Source organism: Prionailurus bengalensis, chromosome B2 (genome assembly GCF_016509475.1).
Source record: "Prionailurus bengalensis isolate Pbe53 chromosome B2, Fcat_Pben_1.1_paternal_pri, whole genome shotgun sequence".
Classification (NCBI taxonomy): Eukaryota; Metazoa; Chordata; class Mammalia; order Carnivora; family Felidae; genus Prionailurus; species Prionailurus bengalensis.
In genome coordinates this window covers 133,851,053-133,869,735 of record NC_057349.1, presented here as the reverse complement: position 1 = coordinate 133,869,735, position 18,683 = coordinate 133,851,053, and the positions used below count along the sequence as shown (strand labels likewise).

Below are 18,683 nucleotides of genomic sequence, written 5' to 3'. Positions count from 1 at the left end.
AATCCACAGGGAATGAAATATAAATCATTTCCATTTTCTCCATAACCTCTCTAGCATTCATTTGAAACCCTCAGCAACCCGGTAAGGGGTGCTTTCCGACGCCCCAAATCCTGCACCACAACTAGGATGCCTCCGGCATGCTACGCGGCCTCGCCGACCAGGGAGCAAAGTGGCACCAGGAGGCATCTCGAATAGAGGTTAACATTTGCATCCAGAAACCTCTATCCCTACTTCCCTAACACAGTCCTTAAGGAATACAGATTCTCCCAACCTCATGATGGGGTTACGTCGCAATAAATTTACAGCCAATTGAAAATACCCTAAGTTGAAAATGCATTGGATACACCTACCGTAACGCACATCATAACTTAGCCTACCCTACCTTAAGACTTACATTAGCCAAGAGTTGGGCAAAATCATCTAACACAAGACCTATTTTATAATAAAGTGTGGCCTAACACATATAACTTGTTAAATACTGTACTGAAAGTGGAAAACGGAATGAACGCATGGGAACAGAATGGTTGTAAGCGTACTGGCTGTTTACCTTCGTGATCACGGGGCTGAGCGCGAGCTGTGGCTGAGAGTGCTCTACTCCATACAACATTGCTAATCCAGGAAACGATCAAAACTCACAATCTGAAGTTGAGTTTTGACTGAACGCAGAACGCTTCTGCACCATCACAAAGTCAAAAAACCATTAAGTTGAACCATCATAAGCTGGGGATCATCTGTACCATGACTCATCTCCCTCTTACTGGACTGGAAGGATTGATGGCCAAGAATTCAGAGGGTGAGCCCGGAGGGTGAAGCAAGAGCGCCCGGGGCTTATGGATATCACCAGCATTCCTTTGGGGTCTTGTAATCCTGTGCCCCACAACCCTTTGCCACAGTCTTTGACACTCCCTACCCCGGCTTCTCTGCCCTGTCCTAGTAGTCAATTCAAGAAATCTAACGTGAATGGGATTTGATCCGCGTTGAGCTGATTTTTCTCTTCGCACACTCTCCCAATTCTGTTCCGGGTAGTGGCTGGGATGGGAGAGGAGGGCGGGCAAAGAAGTGTCCTCTTCGGAGGACTGACTCAATTCCACCACTTCAGAACACAGATGTAAAAGTTTCCTTAAGTCTTCATTTCTATCACCCACATCAACCCTTCTCACTTTCATCAAAATACACGTACAACTGACCCTTGAGCAACACGGGTTTGAATTGTGCAGGGCCACGTACTACGAGGATTTTTTTCTAGAAATAATGGACTGGTACTATAAACGTATTTTCTCTTCCTTATAATTTTCTTAACAACATTTTTGTTTCTCTAGCTTATTTTGTTGTAAGAATACAGTATGTATTCTGTATATATACGTACGTATATATGTATACATATACAAAATATGTGTTAATCGACGATGTCATGGTAAGTCTTTTCTGGTCAATAGTAGGCTATTAGTAAAGTTACATGTGGATTTTGACTAGAGGGGGGAGAGGGGGTTGGCGCCCCAAATCCCTGCATTGTTCAAGGGTCAACTGTACATATAACGGTAATAATAATGGGGAGCCGGAGAAGAGGGAAACGCCACAGGCACTGGGATGAGGCCTTATTTGTGTGGGAAAATGGGACACGGAGCAAGTCCTTCCTTTTCCCAAGGTTAATTCCTCCCTTCAGATAACCTAACAAATGCTGGACTTCACCAAGGAACCTGACTGACTTCCCTCTACTTCTGTCTCGCTTGTTACCCCCTAAGCACTTGGGAGAACAGAGGGGTCCATCTTCTACATCCCTAGTGGAACCCAGCCACCCATACTCAATAAACATTTGTTGCATCGATGTCTGTGCTGTCATGGTCAAGTTCCTACTGGGGCTCACTCCTGATCGATCTTCTCAATTTTCCTTCTCCTGCTGGTCAAGTTGCTGGTCCATCCAAAGTACTAAGCCTGGAAAAAGTTCTGCTCTCCTTAAACTTTCCTCCTTTCCTCAAGAGCTGCTTTTCTGTAGAAAGGAGATAACAAAGCACCCACCTGCATGGGTTTCCCAGGGCCACGACATCAAAGTGCCAAAAACTAGGTTTCTTGAAAAAGGAATTTATTATGTCATGGTTCTAGAGGCTAGTAGATCCAAAGTCAAGGTTGGAGCGCCTGATTGGCTCAGTCGGTTTAGCATCTGACTTCGGCACAGGTCATGATCTCGAGGTTCCTGAGTTGGAGCTCCGTATCAGGTGAGTCTGAGCTCCTCTCTGGGCTCCGCACTCTCGCCCTCTCTCTCTCTCTCTGCACTTCATGGGGTTCTCTCTCCCCCTCTCCCTCTGCCCCTCACTCATGTGAGCGCTCTCTCATAAATAAATAAATAGACAGATAGACAGATAGATAATCAAGATTTCAACAAGGCCCTGCTCTCTCTGAAACCTGTAGGGAAATCCTTCCATGTCTCCTCCTAGCTTCAGCTCGCCAGCAAACTTCACCATTCCGCATAGATGTGTATAGATGCATCACTCCAATCCTCCGTCTACATATGATTCGGGGGTCTTCACATCAGCTTCCCTCTGTATCCGTGTTCAAAGTTCCCCATGCTGAATTAGGGGCCACTCTAACAACCTCATCTTAACCGAATTAAACCCAAGAAGATCCTATTTCCAAATAAGGTCACGTTCTGAGATTTAGGGGGTTAAGACTTTAACGTATCTTCTTTTGGTGGACACGATTTAACCTATAACACCACCTCACCGGGTTATTTGACAATGAAATGAGAGGATACAAAGACCGAAGTCTGAGACCCTACACCACAAAATTCCTACAAGAAAACATAGGTGATGATCTCTTTCATATCTGGCTTAGCAACAGTTTTCTAGATATGTCTCCTCAAGCAAGGGAAACCAAAAGCAAAAATAAACCACTGAGACTACACCAAAATAAAAAGGCTTGCAGAGCAAAGAAAGACATCAAGAAAACACAAAGGCAACCTGATTAAATGAGAAAAGATATTTGCAAATGATATATCCAATTAGGGTTATTATCTAAAATATATAGAGAACTTATACAACTCAACACCAAACAACAACAACAACAACAACAAAAATAATAATCTGATTAAAAAATGGGCTGAGGGGGCACCTGGGTGGCTCAGTCGGTTGGGCGTCCAACTTCAGCTCAGGTCATGATCTCGCAGTCCGTGAGTTCGAGCGCCGCATCAGGCTCTGGGCTGACAGCACAGAGCCCGGAGCCTGTTTCGGATTCTGTGTCTCCCTCTCTCTCTGACCCTCCCCTGCTCATGCTCTGTCTCTCTCTGTCTCAAAAATAAATAAATGTTAAAAAAAAAAAATGGGCTGAGTACCTGAATAGGTATTTTTCCAAAGACTTAGACAGATGGCCAACAGATACATGAAAAGAAGCACAACACCACTAAACATCAGAGAAATGCAAATCAAAACAACAATGAGGTATCACCTTACACCTGTCAGAATGGCGAGAATCAAAAAGACGAGAAATAACAAGTGTTGGCGAGGATGTGGGGGAAAAGGAACCCTCGTGCACTGTTGGCGGGAATGTAAATTGGAGCAACTTCTATGGAAAGCTGAAGGTTCCTCAAAAAATTAAAAATAGAGGCGCGTCTTGGTGGTTCAGTTGGTTAAGCATCAGGCTAGGGTCATGATTTTGTGGTTAGGGAGTTCAAGCCCCGTGCTGGGGTCTGTGCTGACAGCACAGAGCCTGCTAGGGATTCTCTCCTTTTCTCTCTGCCCCTCCCTCACTTGTGCTCTCTCTCTCTCTCTCTCTCTCAAAATAAATACATAAACTAAAACAAAACAAAACCTAAAAACAGACATACCATGGGATACAGTAAACTAGTGAGTTTTTACCCAAAGAAAATAAGAACACTAATGTGAAAAAATATAAGCACACCTATATTATTGCAGCATTATTTACACAGCCAAGATATGGAAGTAACCCAAGTGTCCATTGATAGGTGAATGGATAAAGAAGATGTGAACATTACTGCCATTATAAAGAATAAAATCTTGCCATTCGCAGCGACATGGATGGATTTAGAGGGTATTATGCTAAGTGAAATAAGTCAGAGAAAGACAAACACCATGTGGCTTCATTTACATGTGGAGTCTAAAAAAACACACAAAAGCAAAAACAGACCCATAAATACAGAGACAAGCTGATGACTGGGCGGGGGGGGGGGGGGGGGATGGAGGTGTGAGAATGGTCAAAATGGGTGAAGGCAAGTGGGAGGTGCAGGCTTCCAGTTACAGAATGAGTAATTCACAGGAATGAAAGGTACAGACAGGGAATACAGGCAATGGTGTCGTAATGGCATTCCATGGTGACAGGACAGTCAATGACACTGGTGGTGAACAGAGTGTAACATGTAGAGGTGTCCAATCACTATGTTGTACACCTAAAACCAACGTAACATTGTGTGTCAACTGTACTTCAATAAAAAAAAAGAAAGAAAGAAATGAGATAATGCATGAAACGAGCTCGGTACAGTGTTTGGCACATAATACATGATCAATAAATATCAGCTAATATTAATATGGCTCATATTACTCTTATTACTAGGTCATGCAGTCTTTCTGCCCCATAGCGTCTTTGTAAAAAAACTTCTATGAAAAAAAGTCTTTGTGGTAGCCAAGTTTCAGTGAAGAATATTCCAATATCCACCGCGAAAGCATGTTAACCTCCAAACTCCTTGGGAAAGGAAATAATTGCGATGGTTGACTGGATAGCAAATCGTAGAATGTTCTTTGTTCTATCCACTGAACTCCGAAGCACCAAGGAAGCATGGAATGGAGACCAGTGTAGGAACCCGTAAAGAAAGTCCTCCGAAGAATCTGCCGACAACTGAATTTCTAGGTTCTTTTGGTTGGAAGACAAATTTGGGATTCCACCCTGACATTCTCCCTACGCCGCCACCAAGAAGGCACGCTTCTATTTTTAAAGACAGAAGTCCGCACTGGACAATAGACACACACAGCATTAGAAAACCAGAAGCCAAGGAACCAATTACCTGGTCTCAGACTCCGTAACTGGGCTGAGTAGAGACTTAAAGAAAAACAGAACAGGCGCTCACGCTTAGTTCCAACAGATATTTCAGAGTCGAAAATGCATTCACAGTTGTACAATAGCGACCGTGCGTCACAATCCAGCCAGCTTTCCTCTGCACTAATAAGGCTTGTTTTGATTTGGACCTTCTTGGAACAACGAAAGGTAGTGTGTTACTCCCCCTACCCCCTTGCATTTTGCTAAGTCATTTTTCTACCAAAACAATGCTCAGAGCCTCCTCCCTCCTCGCTGCCAACTCTATTGCATAATTCAGTACTCATCTTGACCTAACTAGCAAATTCAGGACTCAAACTCATCGTGCTTTGGCTTGTTCGCTTGGTCCTTGGCTGATTCTCTGGAACCATCTGTAATCCAGTGCCTTTGAGCAACACTTGCCCTGGATCTTCCCCTTCATGTGTAAGGACTTGAAACAGAACATCCTCATACTTGCCTGCAAGTAAGTCCACAGGTATACGCACAACAGGTTTATGTGTCCTTTCAAAAATGTTCACTTTTTTTTTTAAAGTCAAACCTACTGTTACAAAACCAAACTGCTTTGTAACTTGAAAACCTTTTTGGCAGGAGAGTCTGCCTTTCCCAGGGTTGGGGAAGAGGCCTTCCTGTTTTCCACAACAAAAGCACTAACTGGAGGTCAGGAGAACCAAACCGGGGCTGGTTCCAGAATCCGCGGCAACCCAGTGACAGTGAGTGAGACACCAGACCTTTGTGCTTCTCTCTGCCTCCTTGGAAGAGGTGAGCCTGCAAAGTCCTGAGTGGATGCCATCCCGACTATACACACCATGGCGCCCAACACCCCAGAAGACACCAGGCAGCCTGGGTGGAAAATGGGGCAACACAGACCACTTCCTGGCTTTACCCCCAAACTGCTCCAAGAAGAGCAGGGCCTACAGCCACCTGGGTCTGCTCTGCTTCAGGAGGCAATGTGCAAAACATCTGCAAAGACACAGCTTCAGGGTTTCACATCGAATGCTTAAACTCAGAAGTCCAAAATCTACAGAAGCCAAAATCAACTAGCAACTGCTGAATCGTGGGTATTGACGTACGGACAACGAAACGTCGGCGTGTTTGAAAAGGAGACTAGGAACCCCAGCTTACTCCCAGACTAAAGAACGGAGGCTGCCAACAAGACTGGGCTGCTGGTGGCTGTAAGAGTTTTAAACTGGTCAGTGTACGTAAAGACACCCCATGAAGTGCAAGGAATCATACCAATGTCAATAGCATCATCCGATCTCTAGAGCAGCACTTCTGAGAGTCAGTGATGTGATCTGCTAAAAATCTCTTGATGCTGAAGGAGGGAATTAGTTCTATTTGTCACCCCTCCCAGTTTCTATCGAAGCTCGTCCGCCGTGGAAAGGCGTCCTGCCTTCTAAAGACACAAGGTCTGGAATGTGCAGCTCTTCAGGGACTGTGACAAGCTAGGGAGTTCTTTGATATAGAATGTGGGGGTTTTACTGTCTGACGTTCTGTTCTGTTGAAACAGTGCATAGTTCTGTGCTAATGCTCAAGTTACATCACTCGCATTTTACTGTATCTTTCATGTATCATTTATGAATCATTTGACACCTATGTGGTCTAAAGGTCATCATGGAGTCTCAATTTCCTAATAGCCTCATCAAGGCAAATCGCCACATGCATCAGTGTTACGAGGGGCTTTCATTAACTTCCCACCTGGAGCCCACATGTTACCGAAGTCAGAGGAACGTATACTGCAGAGGCAGTATTGACCTTTTTGCAGTAGACTATGCCCAAAAGCTACACTTTTGCAGAAAGTTTTCAGTGAAACTGTAATGCATGAAAAAATATGCCTTAACACTGAAACGTTTTATCTTTCCACTAGAAAACGTTCATGGTCTTTATAGACTTTCCGAAAAATTTCAGATTCCTTCTGGCTGTCTTCAGATGCATAGTGAAGTTACCCCCAAATAAAAATATACATAAGTGGCAAATTTATTCATTCGAAGGTTATAATTCTGGGGCACCTGGGTGACTCCGTTGGTTAATCGTCCAACTTCGGCTCAGGTCATGATCTCATGGTTTGTCAGTTCGAGCCCCACATCGGGCCCCCCCACTAATAGTGCAGGGCCTGCTTGGGATTCTCTCTCTCTCTCTCTCTCTCTCTCTCTCTCTCTCCCTCCCTCCCTCCCTCCCTCCCTCCCTCCCTTACTCTCTCTGCCCCTCCCCCATTTGTGTTCTAAATAAATAAATATATACATACATACAAGCTTACAATTCTTCCTCAAATCACAGCAAATTCCATTTTCTACCATATTCACACTGCAATGTTTGCAGGTTGCTTTGGGCTCTGGTGGGGATACTCCCATGCGATATTTTTATAAATTCTTCATTGGAGACTGAAGACTCCTAAATAAGATGCAAAGATCCAGAATGAACGGCAACCTTGACAGAAACAGCAGTCAATTCAATAAAGCCCGGGGAAAATATTTCCCAAAAAGGCTCAAGATAATGAAAATAGATCTAGTACATTCCCATGAGTCTGACATGCAAAAAATAAAATCATCCATTAAGTGGATGCTTTCGATATCTTACATGCTTCTAACAGGTCAACTGTTAAAAAAGATCTCATGTTATTGCAATCTGAACACCTTTTAAACAGAAAATATGGTTTCATTACAGATATCTTCTTGCCTCCAGAAAATTCTGCCTATTCACACGTTTTATACATTCTCTCTCTGGAGTATACAGAATATTTGTAACAACTATTTCCTAACATGTAACCTGAGGTTAATACTTTGAAGCAATTTATGCATTTATTTTTAGGTCATGTATCTTGAAAAGGGAAGGTGACATAAATTAAATCAATAGGTATCAATTGTAAACTGAACACGTGGAATCAGATCATCCTTCCATCTAAAGATGAAACTGAAGGAAAATTAATTCACATTCTAAGTAAAGGAGATTCAACTATTTTCTTTTAATGTTTATTTATTTAGGGAAAGAGGGGGGAGGGGGAGAGAGAGAGAGAGAGAGAGAGAAGAGAATCTCAGGCAGGCTTCATGCCCAGCACAGAGCCTGACATGGGGCTCCATCCCACAAACTGCGAGATGGTGACCTGGACCAAAATGAAGAGTCAGACGCTCAAGCAACTGAGCCACCCAGGCGCCCCTCATAAGAATGAACACTTGTGATCTGCTTTCCATATGCCGTGCATAGTTTTAGTGACTCAATTAATGTCACCCTACTAGATGACGTGGGTGGTGATCCGGCTGATTTTACAGAGGAGAAAACTGTGGCACAGCATGGTTCAGGAACTCGCCAGGCCACATGTCCACCAAGTGTCTGAAGCCAGGATTTGATCCCTCACAGTCTGAACTACTTCCTTTGTTCTTTTTTTTTTTTTTTTTTTTTTTTTTTTTTTTTTTAACGTTTATTCATTTTTGGGACAGAGAGAGACAGAGCATGAACGGGGGAGGGGCAGAGAGAGAGGGAGACACAGAATCGGAAACAGGCTCCAGGCTCTGAGCCATCAGCCCAGAGCCTGACGCGGGGCTCGAACTCACGGACCGCGAGATCGTGACCTGGCTGAAGTCGGACGCTTAACCGACTGCGCCACCCAGGCGCCCCCTGTTCTTAACTACTCTACAAAACAATCTTTCCATCTTCTGAGATGTTTCATTTTTGTTCGTTTCTATATGTTCTCATTCTGTTACTCTTCTGTTTAAAACTTTAAAAAATATATATTATGACTTTTTTTTGGTAAGACTTCATTTTTTTTTTTTAGGCCCGTTTAAGATTCATAGCAAAACTGAGGGGAAGGTACAGGGATTTCCCATGTATCTCCCAACCCCCACTCATGCGTAGCCTCCCCGTTATCGGTATCTCCCACTGTGATATTGTGATTTATAATCAGATACGATGTACTTGGTTTTCCTCCAATTTCTGGCACAGGCCTCCTAAACCTCTTAGAATGTCTGGAGTGATGGGAGTATCTTCTGCGGTTCATTAAGAGTCCCTCTGGACCACAGCTGAGTTTATGCTAATGAAGTGCATTAGAGTGGCACCCCCAGAGAGTCTCAAGATCACGCTGATTACTTGAAAGACCAAATGATTAGAAAGCAGGAAATTCCGGTCTCATCCCCCCCACCTCCACCTACAGGGAGGAGAAAGGGGCTGGAGACTGAGTTCGATCGATAGCCAATGGTCAACGACTTAAATCAATCATGCTTACGTAATAAAGCCTCCATCAAAACCCAAAAGGACAGGGTTCGGAGAGCTTCCAGATTCGTGAACACCAGGTGTTCTGGGGAAAGTGGGACCCCAAGAGCATGGAAGCTATGGACGCTCCCACGTACCTTGCCCTGTGCAGCTCTTCCATCTGTATATTCCAGAGCTATAGCCCTTAGAATAAACTGGTTAATCCAGTAAGTAAGTTGGTTTCTTGAATTCTCTAGCAAATGGGGGCTGCTCTAGCAAATTCATCCAACTTGAGGACGAAGTTGTGGGAACCTCTGATTTGTAGCCAACAGGTAAGAAGCACAGGTGACAATCTCGACTGGGTCTTTAGGACTGAGTTTTTAACCTGTGGTAGACAGTGTCAGACTTGAGTCAGATTTGTGGCCCATGTCCGCTGAGAAATGGACAACTGCTTGGCGGTAGTGAAATAAACCCATCAGGGGTGCCTGGGTGGCTCAGGCGGTTAAGCGTCTTACTCCTGATTTGGGCTCAGGCCATGATCTCATGGTACACGGGTTCAAGCCCCACATCGGGCTCTGTGCTGACGGCTCAGTGCCTGCTTGGGATTCTCTCTCTCCCTCTCTCTCTTCCCCTCCTGCACTTCTGCTCTCTTTCTCTCTCAAAATAAATAAATAAGCTTGAAAAACAGAAAAGAAAAAAACCCATCAGATCCACCAGAGTAGTACATTATTACCACGGATGACCCTACATTGACACTTCATTATCTCTCAAAATGTAAAGTTTACATTACGTTCACTCTTGGTGTTGTACATTCTGTGTATGGGTTTGCACAAAAAATTCTTTTTTTTTTTTTAATTTTATTTTTGAGAGAGAGAGAGACAGAGAGTGAGCAGGAGCTCGAGCTCATGCACCGTGAGATCTGACCTGAGCCGAAACCAGGAGTCAGAGGCCTAACCAACTGAGCCACCCAGGCGCCCCATGGGTTTGCACAAATTTATAATGACATGTATCCATCATTATAAAAATCCTCTGTGCTCCGTCTGTTCATCCCTTCTCCCCCCACAACAACCCACTCCCCTCAACCTCTGATCTTTTCACTCTCTCCATGGCTTTTGCCTTTCTCAAAATGTTACAGTCAGAAACCTTCTCAGACTGAGTAGTATGCATTGAAGGTCCCTCCATGTCTTTACATGGCTTGATGGCTCATTTCTTTTAAGTGTTGAAAAATATTCCATTGTCTGGATGGACCACTGATTATTTATCCAATCTCCTACTGAAGGACATCTTAGTTGTTTCCAAGTTTTGGAAATTATGAATAAAGCTGTTATAAGCATCTGTGTGTGTTTAGGCGTGAACGTTAAGTTTTGAACTTCTTTGGGTAAATACCAAGGAACACAGTTGCTGGACTGGATGGTAAGAGTATGTTTAGTTTTGTGAGAAATCACTAAACTGTCCTCCAAAGTGCCTCTGTCATTTTTCATTTCCACCAGCAATGAAGGAGAGAGTTCCTGTTGCTATACAACCTCTTCAGCATTTGGTGAAGTTTCCCATATTTTGGCCATTGTTACAACTGTGTAGGGGTATCTCATTGTTTGTGTTTAAAAAACTTTTTTTTCGGGGCGCCTGGGTGGCTCAGTTGGTCGAGCGTCTGACTTTGGCTCGGGTCATGATCTCACAGTTCGTGAGTTCGAGCCCCACATCAGGCTCTGTGCTGACAGCTCGGAGCCTGGAGCCTGCTTCAGATTCTGTGTCTCCCTCTTTTTCTGCCGCTCTCCTGCTCACGCTCTGTCTCTCTCTGTCTCTCTCTCTCAAAAATAAATAAACACTAAAAAAAATTTTTTTTAATTTGTTGGCGAATAGCAAGTCTTAGGCAAAAGGGTACAAGTCCAAGGGCATGTGGCTGGCTCAGTAGGAAGAGTATGTGACTCTTCATCGTGGGGTTGAGAGTTCAAGCCCTATATTGGGAGCAGAGATAACTTGAACACGTAAACTTTTTTTAGAAAGTATTAACATCCACAAAATTAACTAGGATAAATTTTTAAAGTAACGAGAGATCAGGATACATACTGAGATTTTTTTCATTCTGCTCCTCAATGACACTTTTTTTTTTCCAGTGGCACTTTTAATTAAAATTACAATTACATGCATTTTTTTTCTTTCACTTTTAATTCCACTATTACCTAAATACCAGGAGAGAAAATGAAGCCATAACCAAGCTCAACAGTTCAGAGTACAGGTACCAAACCTTCCTCTAACTAACAAAGGACGTTTCCTAACAAAGGAAGAAGCAACCAAATTAACTCTGAATCAAATCTGCATCACAGACACCAAGGAGAGCTTCAGGGCACAACAGTCCAGAGGGCATTCATTATAAACACACGCTTTTTCATGTTTTTTACCAATCATCTTAGAAAGGTGAAAGACAATAGGAGAGCCCTTCAGAAAAGAAAGAATACTGATTACAGAGAGGAAAAAAGTATCTTATCATCATTGCTTTTGTCTTCTGGGTCTCAGAGATCCCCTAAAGCCTAGGTGGCCAGGGTCTGTGTGAGAATGTCTGTATTACCTGACTTGACAGGCAAGAAAAAATACAAGCTGGGTTATCTCCATGAAGCGTCTCATCTCATCAAGAGTTCATGCTACTCAGGGAAACATATTAGGGAACAAAACATGGGGCCACTAGACAGCTGGCCGGGAGCACAATTAATGAGAAACAGATCTACCATTTTTGGGTCTCATTACCAAAAGTAAGTCGATAAATAAAGGAGCGTGCCATCTGAAAAATGACAAATCCAAGTGGTCACAAAAATTAGTCTGAAGGTTTGGTTAATTCTTACAGTGTCAGTCTTAGTCTGTACTCCCTGGTGTTAAATGGAATAGTTAAATCCTAGAGCCTTAGCCTCTATCCGTTTAAATTCACTACTGTGACATTAATTTTATTTTGACTGTATGATAAGGTGTGTAAACCATGAGTAAGCTCATCATATATCACAGTGAGATTAGTATGGTCAGGGCTAAAGCAAAAAGCACTCTTTAAAAGAATATGTGAGAGGTGCCTGGGTGGCTCAGTTGGGTAAGCAACCGACTTTGGCTCAGGTCATGATCTTGCTGTCAGGGAGTTCAAGCCCCGCGTCGGGCTATGTGCTGTCAGATCGGAGCCTGGAGCCTGCTTCGGATTCTGTGTCTCCCTCCCTCTCTGCGCCCCCCCCCCACCCCGCCCCGCTCACACTCAGTCTCTCTCTCCTTCAAAAATAAACATTAGAAAAAATTTTTTAAATAAATAGAAGAATATGTTAGATCAACTACTAGTTATAGATTTTCCTCTTATGTCCTTTGTAAAGTTGAGTTACAGATTTGCTCCTGAATCAGTCTGCACAACTGAGTATTTCCCTCTACTTTGCTGTTCTCTGGAACAGAGCTTGTGAGCTTAAGAGAATCGCCGAAAGCAAGTTAGCAGGGAGCAGTCCTTGACTACCTAGAGATACTGAGTAAAAACACGGGGGACTAACGGAAGCCAGACACATAACTGATATGCTTCATAAACATTTAGCCCAGGTTCTCACCATCGCCAACTCGTCACCCACCAAAGTTACTTTGGCAAGACCTAGAAGGAATCATGTCAGGTGTCAGTTTCAAATTCTGCAACAACGGCTTCTCCCTAGAGCCCATAGAATGACTGCACCCACTTAAGTGCTCCGTATTCTCATCTTTACTCCCCTTGGCTCTGTCCAGAAAGCCCTCCTTCCCTTCTTTCTTCCTGAACCCTCATTGGAGAACACCTCTCAGGCAAAGCCCAACTCAAGGCCGGGGTCTAAACGGAAAGGCATTCCTGTGAAATGACCACCCCGCCTCCACTCCGTGGGCACCCGGCTCTCTGCCCACTGCGCCTTGGGGCTGAGCGTTTATCTACAGGAGGGATCAGGGGCCTGATGCTTTTCCTACAAAACGTTGTCTTTCTGGAAGTCAGGGGCAAGTGTCGCCAGGGTCAACAGCTTGAGCAAAAAGGTAGACAGCCAAAAAAAAAAAAAAAAAAAAAATGCCTGGGTAGATACATGAGAACGTAACTAGCAGATTATTTCTGGGAAACAACGCATGATCCGAATCCCAGCGCCTGTTTACTATCTGTGTGATTTAGGAGAGCCATGTGGATGTCTCCACGTAAGATGAGGACGACAGTGTTCACTGGTCACAAGAGGGTATCTAGTAAGGTAAGTGTGGGGAGGGCTCAGGACAGCACCGGGACTTCCTGCTTGGGAGCACTGCCTCCTCCTGGCCCTCCCTCCTCCTCGCCCTCCCCCATAGGCTGCATTCTAGCGTCAGAGTCGGAGGACACAGTGAAACACTTGAATGTGGCTAGTAAATCAGGTGGAAGAGGGAAGAGTTCCCGGGTAGAGAATGGCCCACGAAGGCAGAAAGTGGGGAGAAGGGGAGTGTGAAAGGTCACTGCAGTGCAGGGGTCTCTTCCGACAGCAACAGATTCAGTGACTCCAGCCAGAATTATGAGACTTAATTTTGTCTCTGGCACAGAACTGAAAATCAGGAGGCCGCAGTTCTGAGCCCTGCTCTGTACCTTGAGCCCTTAATGCCTCCGCGAAAGGAGGGGGTGGAGGGCTCACGGCCAAGGTCTCTCCGCTCCCTGCGCTACATCACCCTGCAGCTTCCACTTATAAAAGCCACATTTCAGCTGGCGAACAGGAACATAAAATTAAGATGAAGTCAGAATATTTGAAACTGGGGCTGATGCTCAAATTCCAAGACCTCAAATTAATTAAGCCTTTAGTGGATGGGCTGTACCACAGACACCACCCAAAGGATATGTAAATTAAAGCTTTCAAAGGAGTTCGCATTTTAAAAGCCCCCTAAGGGTCTTACTAAACATCTCCCCTCCCCCACACTTTGCCTACAATTACAAAGCGAAGGAGGATCTTTTTTTTTTTTTCTTTAAACGACATTCTTTAGTAAATAGCAAGACGGGATAAACCTAATAGTTTTTGGACTGAAGCCTACTATGTACAAACTGTGGCTTATATAGGAATAAGAACTGGGAAGGTCCACAGTATCCCCATACAATGGATATTCTCTAAGCATTGCTAGGAAGTGGGTGTAAATTGTAGGAACAGAGCAGGGAACAGAGGAAATATAAGGTTTGGGGGAGGTGCATCTTGCAGGATCTTGCAAACAATAGGCACTTACTGACTCCCTTCTCCTTCCTTCCCAGCAAGCCCGCAGCTTTGAAGGACTGGCTAAGCTTTAAGTCCTCCCAATTCTGAAGGAAAAACTTAACCATCACAACATACCAAATGGACAATCAGTGCTGGAAAAGTGATCTACCGTGTCTAATAACCTTAGCAATTCCTACTCTTACAAACAACTACCCTCCTCCACCAAAAAAAAAAAAAAAAAAAAAGGAATGTTGTGTCTGCAGCATAAAGATAAAAGAGTGAAATCCCACAGGATTCTAACTTGCTTTGCACTTCTCAGCAGAAATGTAAACACGTCCTCGTGAAAGTTGACATGCTTTGAAAACCCGGGCAGGCCACATGTTGCAGAGTTAGGGAACAGAAGAAGAACACATTTCACAAGAAAGCCGTGGCCTGATTGCTCAGGGTTTACAAACATTTCACAACGTGCCATTACTGTTTCCAGTGGAAGCACCAGGATTCTGGTTTGCATGATGAAACCGCTCAAGCAAGACACGAATTTACTGATGTCTTCATCAATGCACCCCATTATAGTAAGTACCATCCCTACAGAACTGTATTTTCATGTGGCTCCTGCATTTAAAAAGTATATACTTTTTTTCCTTTTCCATTCAAGAAAACCATGTTCTCAGGATCCAGTAAGTCCCAGGCACTGGAGATTTCAAAAAAAGAAAAAGGAAAATACTGACCCTACCCACCAGGCGTTCACAATGGTTAGTGTTTCGGTAAGCTCCTTTTCTCTTAATTCTCTATTTGCATATTCACTTACTAGCATTTATTCATTCTAGCACAGCTCGAACATTCTCATGCCATAAATTATACTATTATTTCTTCTCTAAATAAGCATTTTGTTAACAATTATCTAAAGGCAACTGGTTGGTTCAGAACTGTGCAGGACTGAAATTCATTTAGATGCAAAATGTGTCCCAATGAATTCAGACAACCATCCTGTATTTATTGAGATCTATGCCTCTGGGGCAACACCCTTCCCAGGCTGAGAACCTACAAAAATCTCTGGGCAGATGCTCCGCACCTCTCAGGTTGGAAAAGGGAGCTATGCTCATTCATCGAAAGAAATTTTAACGTAATAGGTTTGGACGTTTGATTTCTACACATAGAGGAAACCGAAAAGTAGCAACTGTGCCTGAATTCTTTGAAGTATGTTTGGATGTGTAATTCCCTTACTACCTCTACTCCCCTCCTCAAGTTCAGTACTTAAAAGGAACCTCCCAAGTAGCATTTTCCTAAAAGAGCAGATACGGGGCGCCTGGGTGGCTCAGGTGGTTAAGCATCCAACTTCAGCTCAGGTCATGATCCCATGGTTCATGGGTTCGAGCCCCACATGGGGCTCTGTGCTGATGGTGTGGAGCCTGCTTGGGATTCTCTCTCTGCACCTCACCTACTTGTTCTCCCTAAATAAATAAATAAATAAATAAACAAACAAACTTTAAAACATATATAAATAAATAAAACAGTGAATGTGGTGACATTTCTATTAAGCTTCCCCGGGATGGCTAACTATGGAGTATCATGGCATCAGCCTACTAACTGGTGTAGATCAAAGAACAGGGGTGCAATCTGTCATTGTCACTAACAAGGTGTATGTGTGCCATTGGTCAAGTCACTTCACCTGTGTAAGCTGATAGGCTGCAAAATCTTATTTAAAAACTGAAGGAAATGGCATTTTTTTTAATCTCAAGCAACAGAGAAAGTCAACTGTCAATTTTGTGTCTCGATTTATTTCTAGAAAGACAGTTTCCTATAAACACTTGGATGACAGTTTTCTAAAAGAATAAAGATCCTTTTAACCTGGTGACTTTTTTTTTTTTTTTTTTATAAAATTTTTTTTTCTCAACGTTTATTTATTTTTGGGACAGAGAGAGACAGAGCATGAACGGGGGAGGGGCAGAGAGAGAGGGAGACACAGAATCGGAAACAGCCTCCAGGCTCTGAGCCATCAGCCCAGAGCCCGACGCGGGGCTCGAACTCACGGACCGCGAGATCGTGACCTGGCTGAAGTCGGACGCTTAACGGACTGCGCCACCCAGGCGCCCCTAACCTGGTGACTTTTTACAGACATGCATAAAGGAGAGATAAACCATATCTTCCTCAGAATTTTACTAAGGAACAATCCTGATATCCACATTTACCCCAAAGGAAAAATAAGATCGTCTAAAAGATGGGAAAACAGAAGTGAACACAATCGCTTCGGGACAATCACTAGCATTCTTTCCAGCCTCACACTGAACTATGGGCTCTTTAAGAAGCACATATTTTCTTTTCTCCTAGATCAGTCCTTTGAATAACAGGTTTGAGCTTTTGAAGCTCCACCCCAACTTTTAAATCAACCAAAGAACACTGCTACACCTGCCCCAACAGCACTGGAATCTGCCAGCGAAGGGAAAAGCAAATCTTCAGAAAGTGCCACCTGCCAATGCCCACCCCCCCCCCGCCCCGTCCCAAACAACCCTGAACCCACACCCCCATTTAAGTGAGTCCCTGCAGCTCTCCCCTCTACAGACACGCCCTAGTAAAAGATGCATGGTGATGTTATCAGACCAATTTTCTCAGTGACTAAAAATGTACAGAACAGGATCTAAGCAAGAAATAACAAGATAAGCTTCGGGCTCGATGAACTACCACCACAACTTTAAAACAGTCACTGGGTTTTCTGAAATTTCACTGAAGGCCTATTTTCATCAGTGATGTTCAGAAAAATGCCAAAACTTGAGGTTTTACATTTTTTTTAATGTTTATTGTTTTTGAGAGAGAGACAGACAGACAGAGAGCAAGCAGGGAAGGGGCTGAGAGAGAGGAAGACACAGAAGCAGGCTCCAGGCTCTGAGCTCTCATCACAGAGCCCAGCGCCGGGCTCGAACTCAGACTGCGAGATCATGACCTGAGCTGTAGTCGGCCGCCCAACCAACTGAGCCACCCAGGCGCCCCGAGGTTTTACATTTTTTTGATACACTTTTTTTTTTTTTTTTAAATACTGGAGAGTGAGAAAAGCAGAAATCTTTGACCAATCTTCCCTGGTTTTCTGTGCAGGAATAATTATAAACACCAATGAACATCTAAAAATGAATTGACACTTCAGGATGTCTGGAAAGATGAGACACAAGACTATTTGCAGGGGGGAAAAAATAGAGAGCTATGGTTTATTGAGTACCTACTATATGCCAGTATGCGGAGCACTAGTTATACATCAACTTAACTAAACCTCAGAAAACTTGAGCAAGTCTTCTTTGCCTCATTTTTCAGGTAATGAAATTGAAGATCAGTGAGTGGAGTTTAACACCTTGGCCAAGGTTGCGCAGTCAGTCAATGGGAGAGTGGGGATTTGACCTGGCTTCACTCACTCCAAAGCCCAAAAGCTCCATTCCTGTACACTTCTCAGCATCCCCAGTTTCTTTCTAAAACTACACCTTCCATTAGGAAACTAAGAGATCCCAAAGTAAATCTAGAGCATTTGCCAACAACTGCCAATTCCAACTCTTTAAATTTGACGTTTTCTGTGTGGACTAAGATGTCTGACTGTAATAGCCCCCACCCATCTGATTCCAGTCTACCTGCCTACCTACAGTTCCCCCAAAGAAAAATCTCCTAATTCCCCAGGGCTCTGAACACGAAACAAGTTAAGTCAAAGCTTCATCCTCCATGCTTAAGAACTATTTTTCAGAAATCATGCCAAGTCCACGGGCGGTTTTACTTACTGGACATTTCAAAATACGTGACAGCACAGATTTAGCAAAATAAGTCCTAGTGTTTTTAGTTGCAAACATAAAACAACAAATATGCTGTAATGCTACCAGCTGAACCACCGCCAACAGGGTAAGCACACTTTTTGGTGGTTCCCAGTAAGAAGATGGCTTGTTTTCCTCTCGGGGTCAGACAACAAATGGTGAAGAGATAAGCATCGGGAACATCAGCCTCCGGCCCAATCCAACTGTGAACGCGCAACAGCCAAATGCTAGTTATTTACGTCTACTCTTTGAAGGACTCTAACCTTTGCCACACCAACTTCTCAGCAGGTGTCCCAGATTACCGTGCCCGCCTGGTTAAGAAACGTCTTTGAGGCGATCTGCGGCTGCTTATTTTTTCATTAGGGCTTGAAATCCTATACGGGTGTGTTCTTAACCCCCTGGGACCGAGAGCGAGGGCAGGACGAGTCGGAGGCGGTGGGCTTGCCAGGTGGGCGAGCGCGCCGGGAGCGCGGGGCGCGCGGGGGCTGCCCTCGCCCCGCCCCTCCCGCGCCCGCCCGGCGGC

The 18,683-nt window shown here is 44.0% G+C and overlaps 1 protein-coding gene and 1 long non-coding RNA gene across 8 annotated transcripts in view; both read right to left on the bottom strand.

Annotated features, from left to right (window-relative positions):
- SASH1 (SAM and SH3 domain containing 1) overlaps positions 1-18,683 on the bottom strand; it is a 335,600-nt gene that overhangs the window by 176,451 nt on the left and 140,466 nt on the right. The window lies entirely within an intron of this gene.
- LOC122490074 lies at positions 12,971-18,675 on the bottom strand. The gene is made up of 2 exons (XR_006299073.1): positions 16,477-18,675; positions 12,971-16,226 (listed from the first exon to the last, which is right to left on the bottom strand). It is a non-coding gene; the product is annotated as an uncharacterized LOC122490074 (long non-coding RNA).